We start from the raw sequence: 20904 nt of genomic DNA, 5'->3' as shown, positions 1-20904 counted from the left end.
ACCCTTGTCTCAGCAGCTGCTGGTGTCAGGAAACAAACACCGGATGTCAAGCTGGTCCGTCAAGCTGGTCCGTGTGTACACCTTGCAGAGCAGGAAGTGGGAGGGGAGCAGAGCCCCTCCCAGCCAGAAGGTGACCTTGGCCCCACAAATGGTGAGAGGTGCTGGAAAGAAGACCCCTCCTGTAACCAAACGCCACTGAGGTTCTTGTCCAGTCTTATTAGCCGATTGAAATAAGACGGACACTGATTGCAAGGGAAACCGAAAGTGGCAAGTTTATTGTCTGCGCATACAAGGAGTGCATGGGGTCTAGTAACCGTAAGGCCATCTGCTCCCTGACTAAGGGGGCTGAGGAGCTTTTTGTTTCCAGTGGTTTCGGGGGTTGGGTTTGGTACCCGGAACTTTCTGTCCTTAGCCCTCTCATGTCCATATTTGGGGGTGGGGTGGGTCAGTTGAAGGATGTGATTCCTTCAATCTGTGCATGTTTCAGGGCGTAACTCGGGCTAGTTCAGTGGAGGAGCCATTACCTGCTGCGACTTCCTGAAAAATGTTGCTCAAAACAAGCTTGTGGTTAGCAAGACAAAGAGAAGGGGGAAGGAGTGTTGATTGGGGTTTTCAATATGGCTGAGCAGCCTGTTTCACTCCTACCATTGACTCCATGGAAACCCCCAGGCTCCCCCAATTTCTACAGGTGGGGGTAGGCCTCCAGTCCAGAGGTCTGACTACCACCCCCTACTCTTTCTACCCAGGTGGGGTGCACCTGAGTTCCTCTCTGCCCCAGCACCCCACTCCAGGGCCTCCCATCTTGGTGTCCCAGCCTAAAACCGACAAGGAAGAAAGGCCTGGTGATCTAATTCAGCCAATGAAAACCTTCTGGATCACAACAGAACATGTCTGATACAGTGCTGGAGATGGTGCAGGATGGGGCAATGTTTCCTTCTGTTGTAAATAAGGGCCCATGAGTCAGAGCCGACTCCGCCGCAGCTATCACTCTGCTCCAGGCACCTGCTAAGCAGCACACAGGGTCATAGCCCTAATGCCTTGCCAAGAAACCATAAGCACGCGGTGACTTATGTCCCCATTTACAGACAAGAGGGGTCCTCTCTCATGCAGAGCTCAGGCCTCAGCCTGGGTCCATCTGACCCGCAGCCTCTGCCTGTGAAAACTGGGCCCTGCTGCCCCACTGGCCCCCCGCCCCACCTTCCACCCCTTTTGTCAGAGAAGAATCTGACAGCCACTCCTCAGCTTCAACCAATTTTTATTAAGACCTGCTGTGAGCTGGGTCCTGGGACCAGAGCGACCAGTGAGACTTGGAGAAGGAAAGCCAGGCAGGCGGGAGGGCTTGGGCAGCGCAGGGAGGGACTGAGCGGGGCTGTCCAGGGTGGGTCATCAATAGTTAGCAGGGGGCAAAGGCCAGCGCTGTGGGAATGCAAGGGCTCCTGGGTATAGCTGGAGGCTCCTGGCTGGCACTAGATTCCTGGGAGCCAGAGTACCATATCGGCTAGAAAGCTGTAGACAGCCTTCACTGCTCTCTTCAAGGTCTGGATCACCACAGTCACCTCCTTTAACCAGGCCACTATTTTTAGCCACACTCTTAGCGTTCTCCTTAGGATCTCCTTTATCTTTCTCCGTACCCAGGCGCAAAGGCTCTTCTTGTGATCCTGGCTCCCAGAGCTCTCATGGTCCCCAGAGGGGCCAGCAGGGCTCTGTGATCTGGAAAGTAACTCCTCCTGTGTTTCAGGTAATTCACACTGCCTTTCAAATCCAAGTAATTCCTTTTGCCTTTCACCCAACTTCCGCCTCATTTCAGGAGTTAAGGGAGTCAAGTCCTGTGAGGGTGGGGACTGATCAGAGTTGGGCTGCATAGGTGTGACCCCAGGCCCTAAGTCCAACTGAGACCCCCAGGCTTGTGGGACTATGGGAAAACAGAAGACCCATTTGCAGAAGCTCTTCATGGGAACGCCCTCCATTTCTCCCCAACAGCACTGCAGACAGGAGGTAGCTGGCCTTGAGACTCTCACCCACCTTGGTGGTATCTGGCTGTTTCAGAGTGGATTCTGGGCCTGGCACCAGGCACACTCAGGTTCCATGGATGTCTTGAGTTGAGGGCAGGAAGCGGTACCAGCCCGAGTGCTCACTTCCCGAGCTCTCAGGCAGTCCCTCCACACCAGCAGGATCGATGAGCAACACGGAGACCCACGCCTAAGCCAGGAGGAGATGGGATGATGGTAAAGCAGGGAGGAGGGAGGGCTGAGCCGGTGCTTCGAACTCACCAGATTATCGCCCTGGTAATTAGCATCCACAGATTCCAGCAAGTTCTCCTGGGGGGGGGGGCAGGGGACAGCTGCGGGCTTGCTCCTGCCTGCTCTCCCCACTGTGGCCATCCCATGGGGCAAGTCTTGGGTCTGGGGGAGTCACATGGGAGCCAGAAGCCCAGGCACGCTTGCCTGGGCCAGAATGTACCTGGGCCAGTTGAGGGGGAAGGGCAAGGTGAAAGCTTACCTCAAATTGTTCTAGGCCTGCCTGGACCTGCTGGGGGGAAAAAAAAAATGATTTGCTTTAATTTCACCCCTGGAGTTTCTGGGTAGTTGAAACGGTTAAGAACTGGAGTACAAGCCAAAAGGTTGGCAGCTCAAACCCACCCAGAGGCACCTCAGAACACAGACCTGGTGATCTGCTTCTGAAAAGCAACCATGGAAAACCCTATGGAGCGGTTCTACTCTGCGTACATGGGGTCAGCATGAGTGGGAATGGTCTAGACAGGCAACCAACAACAATAACAAAAAATTCACCCCGGCCTCCCTGCTGTTGAACCTTATAATCAAGCTCCAGCCCATTCTCAGCTCCTTGTCCCTCCTCCCCACCCAAGTGGGGTCCAGACCCAGGTGCCTGGGACCAGACACCTGGCAGCCCCTCTTCTGTGTCCATCTGCTGTGGAATTGGACACCCCTCAGCATCCCTGGGCCCCTGTATCCTCCACCTGTGCATAGGTAGCACCATCACCATGAAACCACCCACTCCACCCAAATTGGCAGAAGTATTGGGGTGGGGCTATCTGACTTGGGGCCACATATGAGGGACACAATGACTCACCTGTTCGTGTCCCCAAGGTTCACTTTGGAGTGTATTAATAATCATGTCTGTAACCTCATGCTGTGAAGAGAGGCAGAAGTTGGGACCAACAGCCTGATCCTTCTCCATCTTGGGTCCCAAGTAGCCCTGAATGTCCTCAGTGTCACACAGTAGAACCCTCCCCCACCCCTTTTACAGCCCAGAGCCAACAAACATGGGGAAGAACTTCTTACCATTTGAGTCCTTAACTCTTCAACAGGGTCACCCTGTGGAGGTAACATGACACTCAAGCCATTATATGTTCCCCCTTCCCAGAGATAAGTTATATGCACACCTACACACACACACATTTACATACAGGTGGGCCCTCACTGTGCACACACAGACATATGAACATTGTGGTGGGTATGCTGGGTCAGCTGTTTAAGCCAGGAATTTGACTTCCCAAATGTCCTACCCTCTATAGGGTCTCTTGAAAACCCTGGTGGGGTACTGGTTAAGAGCTATGGCTGCTAACCAAAAGGTTGGCAGTTCAAATCCACCAGGCGCTCCTTGAAAACCCTAAGGGCCAACTCTACTCTGTCCTGTAGGGTATCTATGAGTTGGAATCAACTTGACAGCAATGGGTTTGGTATAGGGTTGCTATGAGTCACAATCAACTCCACGGCAACACTTTTGGTTTTGATTTTCTGCTATGGTCCTGGTAAGAGTCGGCCTAGAGAGGACTTTGTAGAGGCTGGGAGGCGGATGGCACTTCTGTAGCCATTCTTCCCTGTGGTGGTTCAGAGAAGCAGGGGTGCCTGGTGGGGTCCAGTCTGCATTCAGCTGCTGTTCCTGGCTGCCAATCCTGTAGGCCCATGGGACCCCAGCTCCATCACAACATAAAATCGACCCACAGAGGTTGGAGGCACCCCACAGATTCCCCATGAGCTCCTGTGCCATGGTCCCAATTGAGCAACTGCAAGCACTTGGCTCCTGGATAGCCTGGGTGGTCAGGGCCACCCCCAGAATCTGCCCAGCTCAGCCTATACAAACAATTTGAGCCACCCCAAATAAGCAACAGCACTATATTGTTGTCCCAGGGTGTAGGGCAAAGGAAGCACCACACAGACCAGGGAGGACAATTTGCTCTCCAGGCCACACTCCTGAAACCAGGGCAGTCATTAGGCCCTGGATGACCATATAGCCACAAATCTCAGAGCTCCCTGGGGCATCTGGTTGACCCCATGTGTGCACAGGAGGCAGGGAGGAGGTAGAGGGTCGGAGGTGCTCCAACAGGAAGAGAGAGACACACAGCTCCTGGGTCAGCCCTGGGTCACCCCAGCCAGACCCAGGCACTGGAGGGGAGCTTAAAAAGTTTCAAGGAAAGCACTCCAAAGCATTGCTCACCCTCACCCCCCAGGCTTGCCCAGATCGAAAGGGGCTTTTGGGAATGGTGATTCTTCCAAAACTAACTCCCCTTCTCCCCCACAACCATATCAGATCTGATTTCTAAACTAACTCCCTTATCCCATAAGCACTCAATGTTCCTCAGCTCCCCTGACTATCCATGACACACACACACCTGGAAACAACTAAAGCATATTTTACCCCCAAGACCAAAGTTCTGACCCCATAACCGGGACTGGCTCCATCATTGGTGGAATCCAGAACAAAATGAAATGCAGGGCCTTTTGTCAAAATTCTCAGAATTTTAATATGCTGACAGCAGATCATTAGATCAACCAAGCACAGAGCCTTCTGAGCACAGGGCCCTGTGAAGAAGCCAGCCCTGCATATGACCCCAGTCCCCTAAGTATTTCCCCCCTGCCCCGTGTCCCTGGGGGATCTATATGGAGGGATCAGCAGGGTTGGTGGGGGGTGCAGTCTGGGACAATGGAATTCCAGGTCCTTACCATCCCCTCATCACTTACTCTCACCCACCTCAGGGTAGCCCATGGTTGCTCAGAGTTGCAGAAGCCAATGCCTGGTGAGGTGGGACAGGTGTGAGGAAAAGTGAGTGAGGACTCTTTCTCTTCCCCTCCTGCTGGGGAGTTCCTCAGGCCTCAGTGCCCTCAGCTCCCTCCCTGTGATGTCCCCACAACCAAGCCTGATCTTGCCCCTGGAGGAGTCCAGACCTCCACTGGGACAGTCACCTTCTCCTCCACCAGACAGACACCTTCTGTGTCTCCTCCCTGTCCAATCTGCACAAAACCCAGCTGAGGTTTCTTCTCCCAAAGTGATGCTAGCTGTTTTAAGTGCAGTGGAGGGAGGGGCTGGTGAGGGTGGAGCCTCCTCAAAGCAGGTGGCAGAGCACTGTGTGTGTGTGTGTGTGTGTGTGTGTGTGTGTGTGTGTGTGAGTGAGAGTGAGAGAAAGAGACAGAGGTCTGAGGGGCATATGCAAGAGAAAGCAAGACAGAGGTCTGCGGGGCATATGCAAAAGGTGAGGACAATTCTCTTATAATCTTTCCCTGACCTTGGCCTGTCCAGTCTGAACTGCCAGGAAGAAGCTGATTCCTCCAAACCCCTCTGTCTGAGAGAGGGGAGGGGCAGAGGGAAACTCTAGGGTTGGGAAAGGAGGTGAGGAGAGGGAAGGCAGCCAGGTGGAGGTCAACGTACAGGTCCCTTGCATGGAGCTGTATCCAGCTAAGAGTCCAGAGAAGGTTCCATTCTTACCTTCTTGGTTTGGGATGTGGTGGGACCTGCAAGACCGTGAAAGCAGGTCCCCAGACCCGAGACCACCACCTACACTCTGCATGAGCAGCTGGCAGTGGTGTGTGTCTGCCTGAAGGACACTTGGGCCATGTCCTGTACAAGTTCCTCCTTTTTGCCTGTTATGAATAATGCCGCTATGACCATTCGTGTAACAAGTTTTTTGGTTTTTCTTTGTTTAGATATTTTTTAGTCGGTACTTGAAAGCTTTTATTATTTCATTGTATTCTAATGACTTTTTTTTCCAGTTTCTCATCTCCAATTTTTATTGTTGTTGAAAATATACTCAGTAACCCCCCCCCAAAAAAAAAAACCACTGCCGTCGAGTCAATTCCGACTCAGTAAAACATACACCAATTCAGCACTTTTATAAATGTAAAATAGTTTTTATTGTGAATTAGGGTAAAAATACGTTTAACATGGCTAATGCACAGATTAGGAAGCACTGCATTTCATGACCTTGTCATTAGGTAAAATCCACCCAGTTTTTTTTGTTTGTTTCCTGGCAGAAGAGAAAGCTGTTTATGGAGGCAATTAGCCACATATTTCCTCTTCCTATTCCTGACTCTCCTTCTTCCTCTGTTGCTCCAGGTGAATTGAGACCAACTGTTGTACCTTAGATGCCCACTTGCAAGCTTAAGACCCCAGGCGCTATGCCAAGAACTAGGAGGTGGTACAAGAGAAGCACTAAAAACAATATTAGGTCAACTAACTGAGATGACCCGTGAAACCAGGAACCTAAACCTCCAACCAAGAAGTCATGTCCCATGAAGAGTTTGGTTGCACATAAGTAGCCTCAGCAACTACTCTTCGTTTTTGTTTTTGTGTGCAAGTTCTTGTGTGGATGTGTGTTTTCATTTCTCTTGCGTTTGTATCTAGGAGTGAAATTGCTGAGTAATGCAGAAACTCTATGTTTAACCTTTTGAGGAACCGCCAGACTGTTTTCCAAAGTGGCTGCACCAGTTTACATTCCCATTAGCAATGTCTGAGGGTTCCAATTTCTCCACATCCTCATCAACACCGTTTATTATCCTTTTTGCTTATAATCATCCTACTTGGCGTTTCTAACCCACCAAACAGCTGTATGAAAGAAAGGCCTGGCAATCTATTTCCATGAAGATTACAGCCAAGAAAACCTTTGGAAGTGGTTTTACCCTAACACATGGGGCCGCCATGAGTTTGAACGGACTCCAGGGTGCAGGAGTTTTTACTATACACCGATGACCTGTGTTGGTGTTGTTGGGTGCGGTGAGTCAACACAGCGACCCCATGTGACAGGATAGAACTGTTCCATACAGTTCTGTAGTGGTTCCAACTACCAACTTTTCAGTTAGCAACTGAGCACTTAACCATTGCACCACCAGGGCTCTTTGCAGTGCTGGGATATTGTGGGGGGAAGGCCTGAATGAGAAGAAGGAGCAGCCTGGGAAGATGTGAGGGAATGGTGTCCCAGGCAGAAGGAACGGCATGTGTCATGGATTGAATTGTATCCCCCCAAAATATGTGTTATAATTTCTAACCTCTATGCCTGTGGTTATATTCTCATTTGAGAGTGGGTTGTCTTTGTTATCTTAACAAGGCAGGATTAGTGTAGGGTATATATATGAGATATAAAAGAGATTAAACGCAAGTTAGCAAGCAGAGATGGGGAAGACAAATGCCAAGCCACATGAAGACTGCCCAGAAGCAGAAGCTTAGAAGAACAAGAACCTTCCTCCAGAGCCGACAGAGACAGAAATCCTTCCTCTACAGCTGGCACCCTGAATTTGAACTTCTGGCCTCCTAAACTGTGAGAAAATTAATTTGTCTGTTAAAGCCATCCACTTGGGGTATTTCTGTTATAGCAGCAGGAGATAACTAAGACAATGTTCAAAGGCCCTGAGAGGAGAGGTGGCTGGCAGGCTGCTGGAAGATATTTGTCCAGGAGGAGAGATATGCAGAGAAGAATGATCTGGGCCTTAAGGGCCAAGGCAAGGGTCCAATTACAATGGGAAGACGTGGTGAGGATGTAGGCAAGAAGTTGTTTCATTTTTTAAAATAAAATTATTTAGGCTTTAGTTCCTGGATGAAGAACTGATTGAAAGAGGCAAGACCAGAGAGACCAGCTAGGAGGACATAACAGTCTTCCAGGACCCTGATGAAGGTGGCAACTGGAGGGGGGAGGCGGGCGAAGCTGCACAAACCACTGGGGATATCAGCACAGAGAGAGTGAGAAGGCGCGCTTTACTTTCTCTTGGGTATGTACCTTTTTTTTTTTTTTCTAGGAGTGGGATTGCTGGGTCTTACAGTAACTTTACGTTTAACCTTTTTTTTTCTTTCTTAATTGTGCTTTAAGTGAAAGTTTACAATTCAAGTCAGTTTTTCGTACATAATTTGTTTATCTAGTCATCCATCGATGGGCACCTAGGTTGTTTCCATCTTTTTGCTATTGTAAACAGTTCTGCGATGAACATGGTTATGCTTGTATCTATTCATGTGAAGGCTCTTACGTCTCTAGGGTATATTTCAAGGAGTGGGATTGCTGGATCATATGGTAGTTCTATTTCTAGCTTCTAAGGAAGCGCCAAATCGATTTCCAAAGTGGCTGTAGCATTTTACAGTCCCACCAGCAGTGTATAAGTGTTCCAGTCCCTCCACAACCTCTCCAACATTTATTATTTTGTGTTTTTTGGATTAATGTCAGCCTTGTTTGGGCGAGATGGTATCTCATTGTAGTTTTGATTTGCATTTCTCTAATGGCTAATGATTGTGAGCATTTCCTCATGTATCTGTTAGCTGCCTGAATGTCTTCTTTGGTGAAGTGCCTGTTCATATCCTTTGTCTGTTTTTCAATTGGGTTATTTATCCTTTTATTGTTGAAGTTTTTCAGTATCTTGTAGATTTAGAGATTAGACACTGATTGGATTTGTCGTAGCCAATTTTTTTTTTCCCAGTCTGTAGGTTGCCTTTTTACTCTTTTGGCAAAGTCTTTGGATGAGCATAGGTGTTTGATTTTTAGGAGCTCCCAGTTATCTAGTTTCTCTTCTGGTGTTTGTGCTTTGTTAGTAATGTTTTGTATACTGTTTATGCCATGTATTAGGGCTCCTAGCATTGTCCCTATATTTTCTTCCATGATCTTAATTGTTTTAGATTTTGTATTTAGGTTCTTGATCCATTTTGAATTAGTTTTTGTGCATGGTGTGAGGTATGGGTCTTGTTTCATTTTTTTGCAGATGGATATCCAGTTATGCCAGCACCATTTGTTAAAAAGACTGTCTTTTCCCCATTTAACTGTTTTGGGGCTTTTGTCAAATATCAACTGCTTATATGTGGGTGGATTTTTATGTCTGGATTCTCAATTATGTTCCATTGGTCTATGTATCTGTCGTTGTACCAGTACCAGGCTGTTTTGACTACTGTGGTGGTATAATAGGTTCTAAAATCAGGTAGTGAGAGGCCTCCCATTTTGTTCTTCTTTTTCAGTAATACTTTACTTATCTGGAAACCCTGGTGGCGTAGTGGTTAAGTGCTACGGCTGCTAACCAAGAGGTCGGCAGTTCAAATCCACCAGGTGCTCTTTGGAAACTCTGTGGGGGCAGTTCCGCTCTGTCCTATAGGGCTGCTATGAGTCGGAATCGACTCGACAGCAGTGGATTTTTTGGTTTTTACTTATCTGGTGTCTCTCCCTTTTCCATATGAAGTTGGTGATTTGTTTCTCTATCTCATTAAAAAATGATGTTGGAATTTGGATCGGGATTGCATTGTATCTATAGATTGCTTTAGGTAGAATACACATTTTCACAATGTTGAGTCTTCCTATCCATAAGCAAGGTATGTTTTCCACATATGTAGGTCTCTCTTGGTTTCTTGCAGTAGTGTCTTGTAGTTTTCTTTGTATAGGTCTTTGACACCTCTGGTTAGGTTTATTCCTAAGAATTTTATCTTCTTGAGGGCTACTGTAAATGGTATTGATTTGGTGAATTTCCTCTTTGATGTTCTTTTGTTGCTGTAGAGGAATCCAACTGATGTTTGCATGTTTATCTTGTATCCTGATAATTTGCTGAAATCTATTAGTTCCAGTAGTTTTCATGAGGATTCTTTAGGGTTTTCTGTATATAAGATCATATCATCTGCAAATAGAGATACTTCTACTTCTTCCTTACCTATTTGGATGCTGTTTATTTCTTTTTCTAGCCAAATTGCTCAGGGTAGAACCTCCAACACAATGTTGAGTAAGAGTGGTGATAAAGGGCATCTTTGTCTGGTTCCAGATCTCAAGGGGAATGCTTTCAGAGTCTCTCCATTTAGGGTGATGTTGGCTGTTGGCTTTATATAAATGCCCTTTATTATGTTGAGGAATTTCCCTTCTACTACTATTTTGCTGAAAGTTTTTATCATGAATGGGTGTTGAACTTTGTCAAATGCCTTTTCTGCATAAATTGGTAGGATCATGTGTTTCTTGTCATTGGTTTTATTTGTGTGGTGGATTACATTGATTGTTTTTCTAATGTTGAACCATCCCTACATATCTGGTATGAATCCCACTTGGTCATGGTGAATTTTTTTTTGATATACTATTGAATTCTATTGGCTAGAATTTTGATGAGGATTTTTGCATCTAAGTTCATGAGGTGTATAGGTCTGTGATTTTCTGTTTTTGTGGAGTCTTTACCTGGTTTTGGTATCAGGGATATGCTAGCTTCATAGAATGAGTTTGGGAGTATTCCATCCTTTTCTATGCTCTGAAATACCTTTAGTAGTAGTGGTGTTAACTCTTCTGTGAAGGTTTGGTAGAATTCTCCAGTGAAACTGTCAGGGCCAGGGCTTTTTTTTTGTTGGGAGTTTTTTAAAATTTCCTTTTCAATCTCTTCTTTTGTTATAGTTTTATTTAGTTGTTCTAGCTCTGTTTGTGTTAGCTCTGTTTGTGTTAGTTTAGTGTAGTGTGCTTCTAGAAATTTGTCCATTTCCTCTAGGTTTTCAAATTTGTTAGAGTTCAAATTTTCACAGTATTCTGTTATGATTGTTTTAATTTCCTTTGGGTCTGTTGTAATATAGCCCATCTCATTTCTTATTTGGGTTATTTGCTTCCTCTCCTGTTTTTTTTTTTTGTCAGTTTGGCCAATGGTTTATCAACTTTATCGATATTTTCACATAAGCAGCTTTTGGTCTTGTTAACTACTCTTTTGATTGTTTTTCTATTCTCTATTTCATTTAATTCTGCTCTAATTTTTATTATTTGCTTTCTTATGGTGCCTGAGGGTTTCTTTTCCTGTTCTCTTTCTATTTGTTTGAGTTCTTGGGTTAATTCTTTGATTTGGGCCCTTTCTCCTTCTTGGAAGTGTGCATTTATTGCTATAAATTGACCTCTGAGAACTGCTTTTGCTGTGTCCCAAAGGTTCTGGTAGCATATGTTTTCATTCTCATTTCATGCTATGAATTTCTTTATTCTATCCTTAATTTCTTCTATAACCCAAAGGTTTGTGAGAAAGGTGTTGTTCAGTTTCCACATGTTTGATTATTTTCCCTTGCTTTTTCTGTTATTGATTTCTACTTTTATGGCTTTATGGTCAGAAAAGATGCTTTGTAATATTTTGATGTTGGATTCTATTAAGGCTTGCTTTATGGCCTAATATGTGGTCTATTCTAGAGAACGTTCCGTGTGTGCTAGAAAAGAAAGCATACTTGGCTGCTGTTGGGTGGAGCGTTCTGTATATGTCTATGAGGTCAAGTTGGTTGATTGTGGCATTTAGATCCTCAGTGTCTTTATTGAGCTTCTTTCTGGATGTTCTGTCCTTCACTGAATGTGGTGTGTTGAGGTCTTCTATTGTTATTGTGGAGCTGTCTATCTCTCTTTTCAGTGCTGTTAGAGTTTGTTTTATGTACTTTAGAGCCCTGTTGTTGGGTGCATAAATATTTATTATGGCTATGTCTTTCTGGTGTATTGACCTTTTAATCATTATATCGTGTCCTTTCTTATCCTTTGTGGTGGATTTTACTTTAAAGTCTATTTTGTCTGAAACTAATATTGCCATTCCTGCTCAAAAAGATTGTTGTTTTCTTGATATATTTTTTTCCATCCTTTGAGTTTTAGTTTGTTCGTGTCTTTAAGTCTAAGGTGTATCTCTTGTAGGGAGCATATAGATGGATCGTGTTTTTTTTATTCATTCTGCCACTCTCTGTCTCTTTATTGGTGCATTTAGTCCATTTACATTCAGCATAGTTATTGATAGGTATGAATTTACTGCTGTCATTTTGGTGCCTTTTTGTGTGTGTTGTTGGTAGTTTCTTTGTTCCACTTAATTTTCTGTGCTGACTTGTTTTTCTTTATATATTTTCCTCTTTTTCATTGTGGTTGGTTTTGTATTTGCTTAGTCTTTATGTTTTTCCTGTTTTTTATTTTGATGTGTAGGATTGCTAGCTTCCTTTGTGGTTCTCTTAAGATTTATCCCTATTTTCTAAGTTTAAATAAATCTTTTTTCCTTTATATCCTTTCCATATGACTTCCTCTCCATATGAAAAATCTGTGGCTACATTTTTTAGTCCCTCTTTTTTATTTTAATGCTGTTGTCTTTTATGTAATGACGTCTCTGTTTCCCTGTTTTGAGCATTTTAGCTTAGATTTATTTTTGTGATTTCCCTATCTGGGTTGATATCTGGTTGCTCTGTCCTGTGTTCTAGTTTTGGGTTGTTATCTGATGTCATTGACTTTCTAACCAGAGGACTCTCTTTAGTATTTCCTGTAATTTTGGTTTGGTTTTTGCAAATTCCCTAAACTTCTGTTTGTCTGGAAATGTCCAAATTTCACAACCACATTTGAGAGACAGTTTTGCTGGATATATAATTCTTGGCTGGCAATTTTTATCCTTCAAGCCTTTATGTATGTCCTCCCATTGCCTTCTTGCCTGCATTCGTTTCTGCTGAGTAATTCGAGCTTAATCTTATTGACTCTCCTTTGTAGATGACTTCTTGTTTATCCCTAGCTGCTCTTAAAATTCTCTCTTTATCTTTGGTTTTGGCAAGTTCGATAATAGTATGTCTTGGTGACTTTCTTTTGGGATCTACCTTGTGTGGGGTTTGATGAGCATCTTGATAGATATCTTCTCATTTTTCACGATATCAGGGAAGCTTTCTCTCAACAAATCTTCAACAATTATTTCTGTATTTTCTGTTATCCGTCCCTCCCCCCCCCCCCGCCGGTTCTTGTACTCCAATCACTCATAGGTTATTCCCCTTGATAGAGTTCCACATAATTCTTAGGGTTTCTTCATTTTTAAGAATTCTTTTATCTGATTTTTCCTCAGATATGTTGGTGCCAAGTGCTTCATCTTCTATCTCACTAATTTTGACTTCCATTGCCTCAATTCTGCTCTTATGACTTTCTATTCAATTGTCTAATCCTGAAATCTTATTGTTAATCTTCTGAATTTCTGTGTGCTGTATATCTGTGGATTCTTGCAGCCTATTAAATGTGTCATCATGCTCTTGTCTAATCTGCTTAAGTTCCTCTAAAGCTTTGTCTGTGTGCTGCTTAGCTTGTTCTGTGTTTTGCCTGATCTTCCTGATCTCTTGAAGAGTTCTGTATAACCTTTTGTATTCTACCTCTGGGAATTCCAGGAAATTCTCTTCATCCAGAAGTTTTCTTGATTATTTGTTTTGGGAGGTCCTGAAGCCATTGTGGCCTGCCTCTTTATGTGATCTGATATTGACGCTTGTCTCCAAGCCATCAATAAGTTATTGCATTCATTTATTTTATTTGCTTACTGTGTTCTTGTTTTGTTTTGTTTTAATATGCCCAAATAGGCTGCTTGAGTGAGCTAGTTTGATTATTGTCACCTTTGAAGCTCTAACATCCTGTCACAAGGTGGTTAGAGCTGATAACTATATGAGCCCAGGAGTCTCTTCACTTTTCTTGCATGGATTCAGCTCAGGTGTCCAGATAATCAGTCACAAAGTGTGTGGTGTAGGCTCTCACCTACAGTCCTAGATGAGCAGGGGTGATTGGTGTAGGCACAGGTATCTGGGTGCAGTGGGAGGTCACACACTGAGCAAGGCAGAGGGCTGACAACAACCCCTGACTGTCTGTGATGAAAGTGTGTCCCTGTTCCCTAGAGCACCTAGGTGGTTGGATTTTGCATCCTGACTATGGGCACACAATGCTGTTGGCACTAAGGACTGGGAGGCACCACTTGTTCTTGGACGCCTATTGTTGGTGGCTAGGTGTCATAGGTGGAGCCACCAATCCTTAGGCCCCTGACATGGGTAGGTAAGGACCCTGCTTAATAGGCAGAGTAGTGACAAATGACAAGAACTTGCCTCACCCTCATGTAACTGAAACAGTTGAAGTTAGACTTCAGGTTTCAGCTAATGAGGGCTTACGCTGTTGTACTGTGCTGATGAGGGCTTACGCTGTTGAAATGAGTCCACACAGGTTTATGCAGGGGTAAAAGGCATTCAAAGTCCATGGACCCATTATGCCTGTGCACAGGCAAAAGAGCTGTTTCTGCTCTGATTTCCTGGCTTAGAGGATTATTTTTTCCCTGTTTGTTAATTTGTTCCCTCTCCAAAGCAGGGAGAATGGCTTAATGCAAATGGGCAGTCCTTGTACCAGCCCAGAGAATGCAGCTGGCTGGGACCCAGTGCAGAGTGGGAAGGGAGCAGGTAAGTGGGTGAGATTTTTTTTCTGAAGGGGTATTTTTGGATCATGATAGGTTAAATGCAGGTACTTATCATTTGCCACTGATTGTGGGTGGCTTCTCACTTATCCTGGAGTGCTAAGTAGGCTTTCCACTGTTTGGTCTCCCCCGATGTGGAAAATGAGTCTGGAACCCCTCTGCTTGCCTCACTGCACTTGCAGCAGGGCCAGAATTGGCCTGCAGGGTGCTGGATCCTGTCGGGTCAGGTCTGGCAACATCTTGCTGCTTCTGAACATTTTCTCCCTCTCCCTGCAGTTCAGTCTGATTTCTCAACTTTGCCTTTGATGTTCAGGGCTCCTAGCTTGTCATATATAATCAATTGACTTGTTTTTTCTGGTCTTTGTTGTAAGAGAGACCACAGGAAGCATCTGACTACTCTGCCATCTTGGCCCCCTATGTTTAACCTTTTGAGGAACTGCCAGACTGTTTTCCAAAGTGGCTTCACAAGTTTACATTCCCACAAGCAGTGTATGAGGGTTCCAATTTCTCCTCATTCTCACCAACATATGTTATTGTTCTTTCTGAAGAGTCATCCTAGTTGGCAATTTGAACCCACCTAGAGGCAACTTGGAAGAAGGCTTTGTGACCTGCTTCTGAAAGGTCACAGCATTAAAAACCATATGGAGTTCAGTTCTACTCTGCAGACACAGGGTCATCATAAGTCAGGCTCCAGGGCAACTGGCTAGTGGATATGAAGTAGTAATTCATTGTGGTCTTGATCTGCATTTCCCTGAGGGTTGGCTAATAATGTAGTGAATTTTTTCATGTGCTTATTAGGTATTTACATATCTTCTTGGAGAAATGTATATTCACATCCAATTTTTAAATGGGCTTATATTTTATTATTAAGTTGTAAGACCTCTTTATATATTCTGGATACAAGTCTCTATCAGATATATAATTTGCAAAAATTTTCTTCTGTTGTGTGGCTTGATTTCACTTTCTTGATGGTGTCATTTGAAACACAAAAGTTTTAATTTTGATGATAACTGTGACGGATAAGGTTGTGTGTCAACTGGCTGGACCATGATTCTCAGGGTTTGAGAGTTATGATGTAGTTTGGCAGTCATATAATTATATAACCACATCCAGCATAACATCTGATATAATGTGCTCACCTCTATGATGGTATTTGCTGTGAGTAGCAATCAGTTGAAATGGACTTTCCTTGGAGATGTGGCCTGTATCCAATATACGTAGGCTTTCTGTCAAAGCTCGATGGCTTTTGTTCTGCTCTGGATCCTGCATTTGGCTTGTCAGCATCTGACCACCAGGCAGTTCTTGGAACTTGGGGCAGCAAGCAACTTGCCGTCGTAACTGCTGATCTTGGATTCATCAGCCTTCACAGCCATGAGCCAGCAGCCTGCCATCTGGCCTTGGATCTTGGGTTCATCAGCCCCTGCAGCTACGAGACTCAGGAGAAAACTCCAGCCTGATGCCTTATGCCTCACTCATGGATATGGGACTTGCCAGATGCTACAATCTCGTGAGCCAATTCCTTGAGATAAATCCGTCTCTCTATATAATGATATATTTTTTTGGTGCCGTTGGGTCAGTTCTGACTCATAGCCACCCTATGTACAATAGAACAAGATACTGCTCAGCCCTGCACCATCCTCATAATCCTTGTTATGCTTGAGCCCATTGTTCCATCCACTGTGTCAATCCATCTCGATGAGGGTCTTCCTCCTTTTTTGCTGACCTCCACTTTACCAAGCATGACGTCCTTCTCCCTCCTGACAACACATCCAAAATATATGAGACTAAGTTTCACCATCCTTGCTTCTAAGGAGCATTCTGCTGTACTTATTCAAAGACAGATTTATTCTTTCTTCTGGCAGTCATTGGTATATTCAATATTCTTCACCAACATTATAATTCGAAGTTGTCAATTCTTCTTTGGTGTTCCTTATTCATTGTGCAGCATATAAGGTAATTGAAAACACCATTATTCTTCAAAATGACATCTTTCCTTTTTAAAACTTGAAGGAGGTCTTTTGCAGTAGATGTGCCCAATGCAATACGTCCTTTGAGTTCCTGACTGCTGCTTCAATGGGCATTGATTGTGGATCCAAGTAAAACAAAATCCTTGATGACTACAGTATTTTCTTTGTTTATCGTGAAGTTGTTTATTGATCCAGTTGTGAGGATTTTTGTTTTCTTTATGTTGAGGTGTAATTCATCCATACTGAAGGCTATACTTTCTCATCTTCATCAATAAGTGTTTCAATTCCACTTCACTTTCAGCAAGCAAAGTTGTGTCATTTGCATATGGCAGGTTGTTAATGAGTCCTCCTCCAATCCTGATGCTCATTCTTCTTCATATAGTACAGCTCCTGGGATTATTCCTTCAGCATGCAGATACAACCCTGATGCATACTTTTGCTGACTTCAAATCACACAGTACTCCCTTGTTCTGTTTGAAAGACTGCGTCATGGTCTATGTACAGGTTCCTCATGAACACAATTAAATGTTCTGGAATTCCCATTCTTTGCAATGTTATCCATAATTTGTTATGCTCCACACAGTTGAATGCCTTTACGTAGTCGATAAAACACAGGTAAACCTCTTTCTGATACTCTATGCTTTCAGCCAGGGTCCACCTGACATCAGCAGTGATATCCCTGGATCCACATCCTCCACTGAATCCAGCGTTAATTTCTGGCAGTTCCCTGTCAATGGACTGAAAAATTTTACTTGTGTGTGATACTAATGATATTGTTCAATAATTTCCTCATTCTGTTGGATCACCTTTCTTGGAATAGGTACAAATATGAATCTTTTCCAGTCAGTTGGCCAAGTAGCTGTCTTCCAAATTTCTTGGCAGAGACATCCATTTGCTGAAACATCTCAATTACTTTTCTGTCAATTCCCGGAGCCGTGTTTTTCACCAATGTCTTCAGTGCAGCTTGGACTTCTTCCTTCAACACCACTGGTCCTTGATCATGTGCTACCTCCTGAAATGGTTGAAGGTCAGCCAATTCTTCTTGGTACAGTAACTTTGTGTATTCTTTCCATCTTCTTTTGAAGCTTCCTGCATCATCCAACATTTTGCCCATAGAAACCTTCAATATTGCAACTGAAGGCTTGAATTTTTTCTTCAGTTCTTTTAGCTTGAGAAATGCCAAGTGTGTTCTTCCCTTTTGATTTTTCCATCTCCAGGTCTTTGCACATGTCATTATAATACTTTACTTTGTCTTCTCTAGCCACCCTTTGAAATCTTTGTTCAGTTCTTTTACTTCATCATTTTTTCTATTCATTTTAACTACCGTATGTTCCAGAGCAAGTTTCAGAGCCTTCTGACATTCATTTTGGACTTTTCTTTCTTTCCTGTCTTTTTAATGACCTCTTGGTTTCTTAGTGTATGATGTCCTTACACATCTTGTCTGGTCTTGGGTCATTAGTGTTCAATGCATAAAATCTTTTCTTGAGATGGTCTCTAAATTCAGGTGAGGTATACTCATGGTCATACTTTGGCTCTCGTGGACTTGTTCTTATTTTCTTCAGCTTCAACTGAACTTGCATATGAGCAACTGACGGTCTGTTCTGAAGTTGGCCTCTGGCCTTGTTTTGACTGAATATAGTGAGCTTTTCCATAGTCTCTTTCCACAGATGTAGTCGATTTTATTCCTGTGTATTCCACCTGGCGAGGTCCACATGTATAGTAGTCCTTTATGTTGTTGAAAAAAGGTATTTGCAATGAAGAAGTCGTTGGTCTTGCAAAATTCTATCGTGGTATCTCTGCCATCGTTTTTTTTTACCAAGGCCATGTTTTCCAGATACCAATCCTTCTTTGTTTCCAACTTTCAAGTTCCAGTCACCAGTAATTATTAATGCTTCTTTTTTTAGAATTTTTATTGTGCTTTAAGCGAAAGTTTACAAATCAAGTCAGTCTCTCACACAAAAACTTATATATACCTTGCTACATGCTCCCAATTGCTCTCCCCCAATGAGTCAGCCCTTTCTCTCCCTCCACTCTCTCTTTTCCTGTCCATTTTGCCAGCTTCTGACCCCTTCTACCTTCACATCTCCCTTTCAGGCAGGAGATGCCAACATAGTCTCAAGTGTCCACCTGATCCAAGAAGCTCACTCTTGACCGGCAGCATCCCTCTCCAACCCACCGTCCAGTCCAATCCCTGTCTGAAGGGTTGGCTTTGGGAATGGTTCCTGTCCAGGGCCAAAAGAAACTCTGGGGACCATGACCACCGGGATCCTTCTAGTCTCAGTCAGACTGTTAAGACTGGTCTTTTTACAAGACATTGGGGTGTGCATCCAACTGCTCTCCTGCTCCCCCAGGGGTTCTCTGTTGCGTTCCCTGTCAGGGCAGTTATGGATTGTAGCTGAGCACCATCTAGCTCTTCTGGTCTCAGACGGATGTGGTCTCTGGTTTATGTGGCCCTTTCTGTCTTTGGTGGATTTACCTTGTGTCCTTGGTGTTCTTAATTCTCCTTTGATCCAGGTGGGTTGAGACCAATTGATGCATCTTAGAAGGCTGCTTGCTAGTGTTTAAGACTCCAGATGCCTTTCTCCAAGGTGGGATGCAGAATGTTTTCTTCATAGATTTTATTATGCAATTGACTTAGATGTCCCCTAAACCCATGCTCTCCAAACCGCCGCCCCCCCCCCCCCCAGCTATGCTGGCCTTTGACGCATTCAGTTTATTCTGGAAACTTTTTTGCTTCTGGTTTAGTCCATTTGTGCTGACCTCACCTATATTGTGTGTTGTCTTTCCCGTCACCTAAAGTAGTACTTTCTGCTATCTAATTAGTGAATGCCCCTTTCCCACCCTCCCTACCTCACCCCTCTCGTAACCATCAAAGAATATTTTCTTCTGTGTTTAAACTATTTCTTGAGTTCTTATAATAGTGGTCTTATACAATATTTGTCCTTTTGCAACTGTCTAATTTCACTCAGAATAATGTTTTCCAGATTCCTCCATGTTATGAAATGTTTCACAGATTGATCATTGTTTTTTATCAATGTGTAGTATTACATTGTGTGAATATACCATAATTTATTTATCCATTCATCCTTTGATGGGCACCTTGGTTGCTTCCACCTTTTTGCTATTATAAACAGTCCTACATGGGTGTGCATATATGTGTTCATGTAAAGGCTCTTATTTCTCTAGGATATATTCCAAGGAGTGGGATTGCTTGATCTTTTGGTAGTTCTAGTTCTAGCTTTTTAAGGAAGAGACAAATTGATTTCCAAAGTGGTTGTTCCATTTTATATTCCCACCAGCACTGTGTAAGTGTTCCAGTCTCTCCACAACCTCTCCAACATGGATTATTTAGTGTTTTTTGGATTAAAGCCAGCCTTGTTTGAGTGAGATGGAACTCACGGTAGTTTTGATTTGCATTTCTCAAATGGCTAATGATCATGAGCATTTCCTCATGTATCTGTTGGCTACCTGAATGTCTTGTTTAGTGAAGTGTCTGTTCATATCCTTTGCCCATTTTTTAATTGGGTTATTAGTCTTTTTGTAATTGAGTTTTTGCAGTATCATGTAGATTTTAGAGATTAGAGGCTGATCGGAAATGTTGTAGCTAAAAACTTTTTCCTAGTCCATAGGTAGTCTTTTTACTCTTTTGGTGCAGTCTTTTCATGAGCACAGGTGTTTCATTTTTAGGAGCTCCCAGTTGTCTAGTTTTTCTTCTGTATTGTTAGTAATCTTTTGTATACTGTTTATACCATGTATTAAGGCTCCTAACGTCCCTATTTTTTCTTCCATGATCTTTATCGTTTCAGATTTTATATTTAGGTCTTTGATCCATTTTAGGCCCGTTTTTGTGCATGGAGTGAGGTATGAGTCTTCCTTTTTTTTTTTTTACATTTATTTATTTATTTATTTATTTTTAAAAATAATTTTTATCGAGCTTTAAGTGAAGATTTACAAATCAAATCAGTCTGTCACATACAAGCTTATATACACCTTACTCGATACTCCAACTTACTCTCCCCCTAATGAGTCAGCCCTTCCAGTCTCTCCTTTTGTGACAATTTTGCCAGCCTCTAACCCTCTCTACCCTCCTATCTCCCCTCCAGACAGGAGATGCCAACACAGTCTCAAGTGTCCACCTGATACAAGTAGCTCACTCTTCATCAGCATCTCTCTCCAACCCATTGTCCAGTCCCTTCCATGTCTGATGAGTTGTCTTCAGGAATGGTTCCTGTCCTGGGCCAACAGAAGGTTTGGGGACCATGACCGCTGGGATTCGTCTAGTCTCAGACAGACCATTAAGTCTGGTCTTTTTATGAGAATTTGGGGTCTGCATCCCACTGATCTCCTGCTCCCTCAGGGGTTCTCTGTTGTGCTCCCTGTCAGGGCAGTCATCGGTTGTGGCCTGGCACCATCTAGTTCTTCTGGTCTCAGGATGATGTAAGTCTCTGGTTCATGTGGTCCTTTCTGTCTCTTGGGCTCAGAGTTATCATGTGACCTTGGTGTTCTTCATTCTCCTTTGATCCAGG

At 43.8% G+C, this 20904-nt stretch overlaps 2 long non-coding RNA genes across 4 annotated transcripts in view; one reads left to right on the top strand and one right to left on the bottom strand.

Annotated features, from left to right (window-relative positions):
- Positions 1 to 1199: 1199 nt before the first annotated feature.
- Positions 1200 to 5385, bottom strand: LOC135232956 (uncharacterized). 3 transcript variants are annotated; one of them, XR_010323599.1, is made up of 6 exons: positions 4993 to 5385; positions 3303 to 3335; positions 3091 to 3150; positions 2500 to 2529; positions 2023 to 2199; positions 1200 to 1826 (listed from the first exon to the last, which is right to left on the bottom strand). It is a non-coding gene; the product is annotated as an uncharacterized LOC135232956 (long non-coding RNA). The 3 variants fall into 3 exon arrangements; XR_010323600.1 differs by having other exon boundaries at positions 2500 to 2526; XR_010323601.1 differs by lacking the exon at positions 3303 to 3335.
- The window catches only part of LOC135232957 (uncharacterized), a 31255-nt gene continuing 15673 nt past the window's right edge, over positions 5323 to 20904 (top strand). Inside the window, exons 1-2 of the long non-coding RNA XR_010323602.1 lie at positions 5323 to 5491; positions 6352 to 7997. This is a non-coding gene — a long non-coding RNA (uncharacterized LOC135232957). The remainder of the gene's footprint in view (positions 5492 to 6351; positions 7998 to 20904) is intronic.

Source organism: Loxodonta africana, chromosome 12 (assembly GCF_030014295.1).
Source record: "Loxodonta africana isolate mLoxAfr1 chromosome 12, mLoxAfr1.hap2, whole genome shotgun sequence".
Taxonomy (NCBI): Eukaryota; Metazoa; Chordata; class Mammalia; order Proboscidea; family Elephantidae; genus Loxodonta; species Loxodonta africana.
This window is presented reverse-complemented; position numbering and strand designations above follow the sequence as displayed.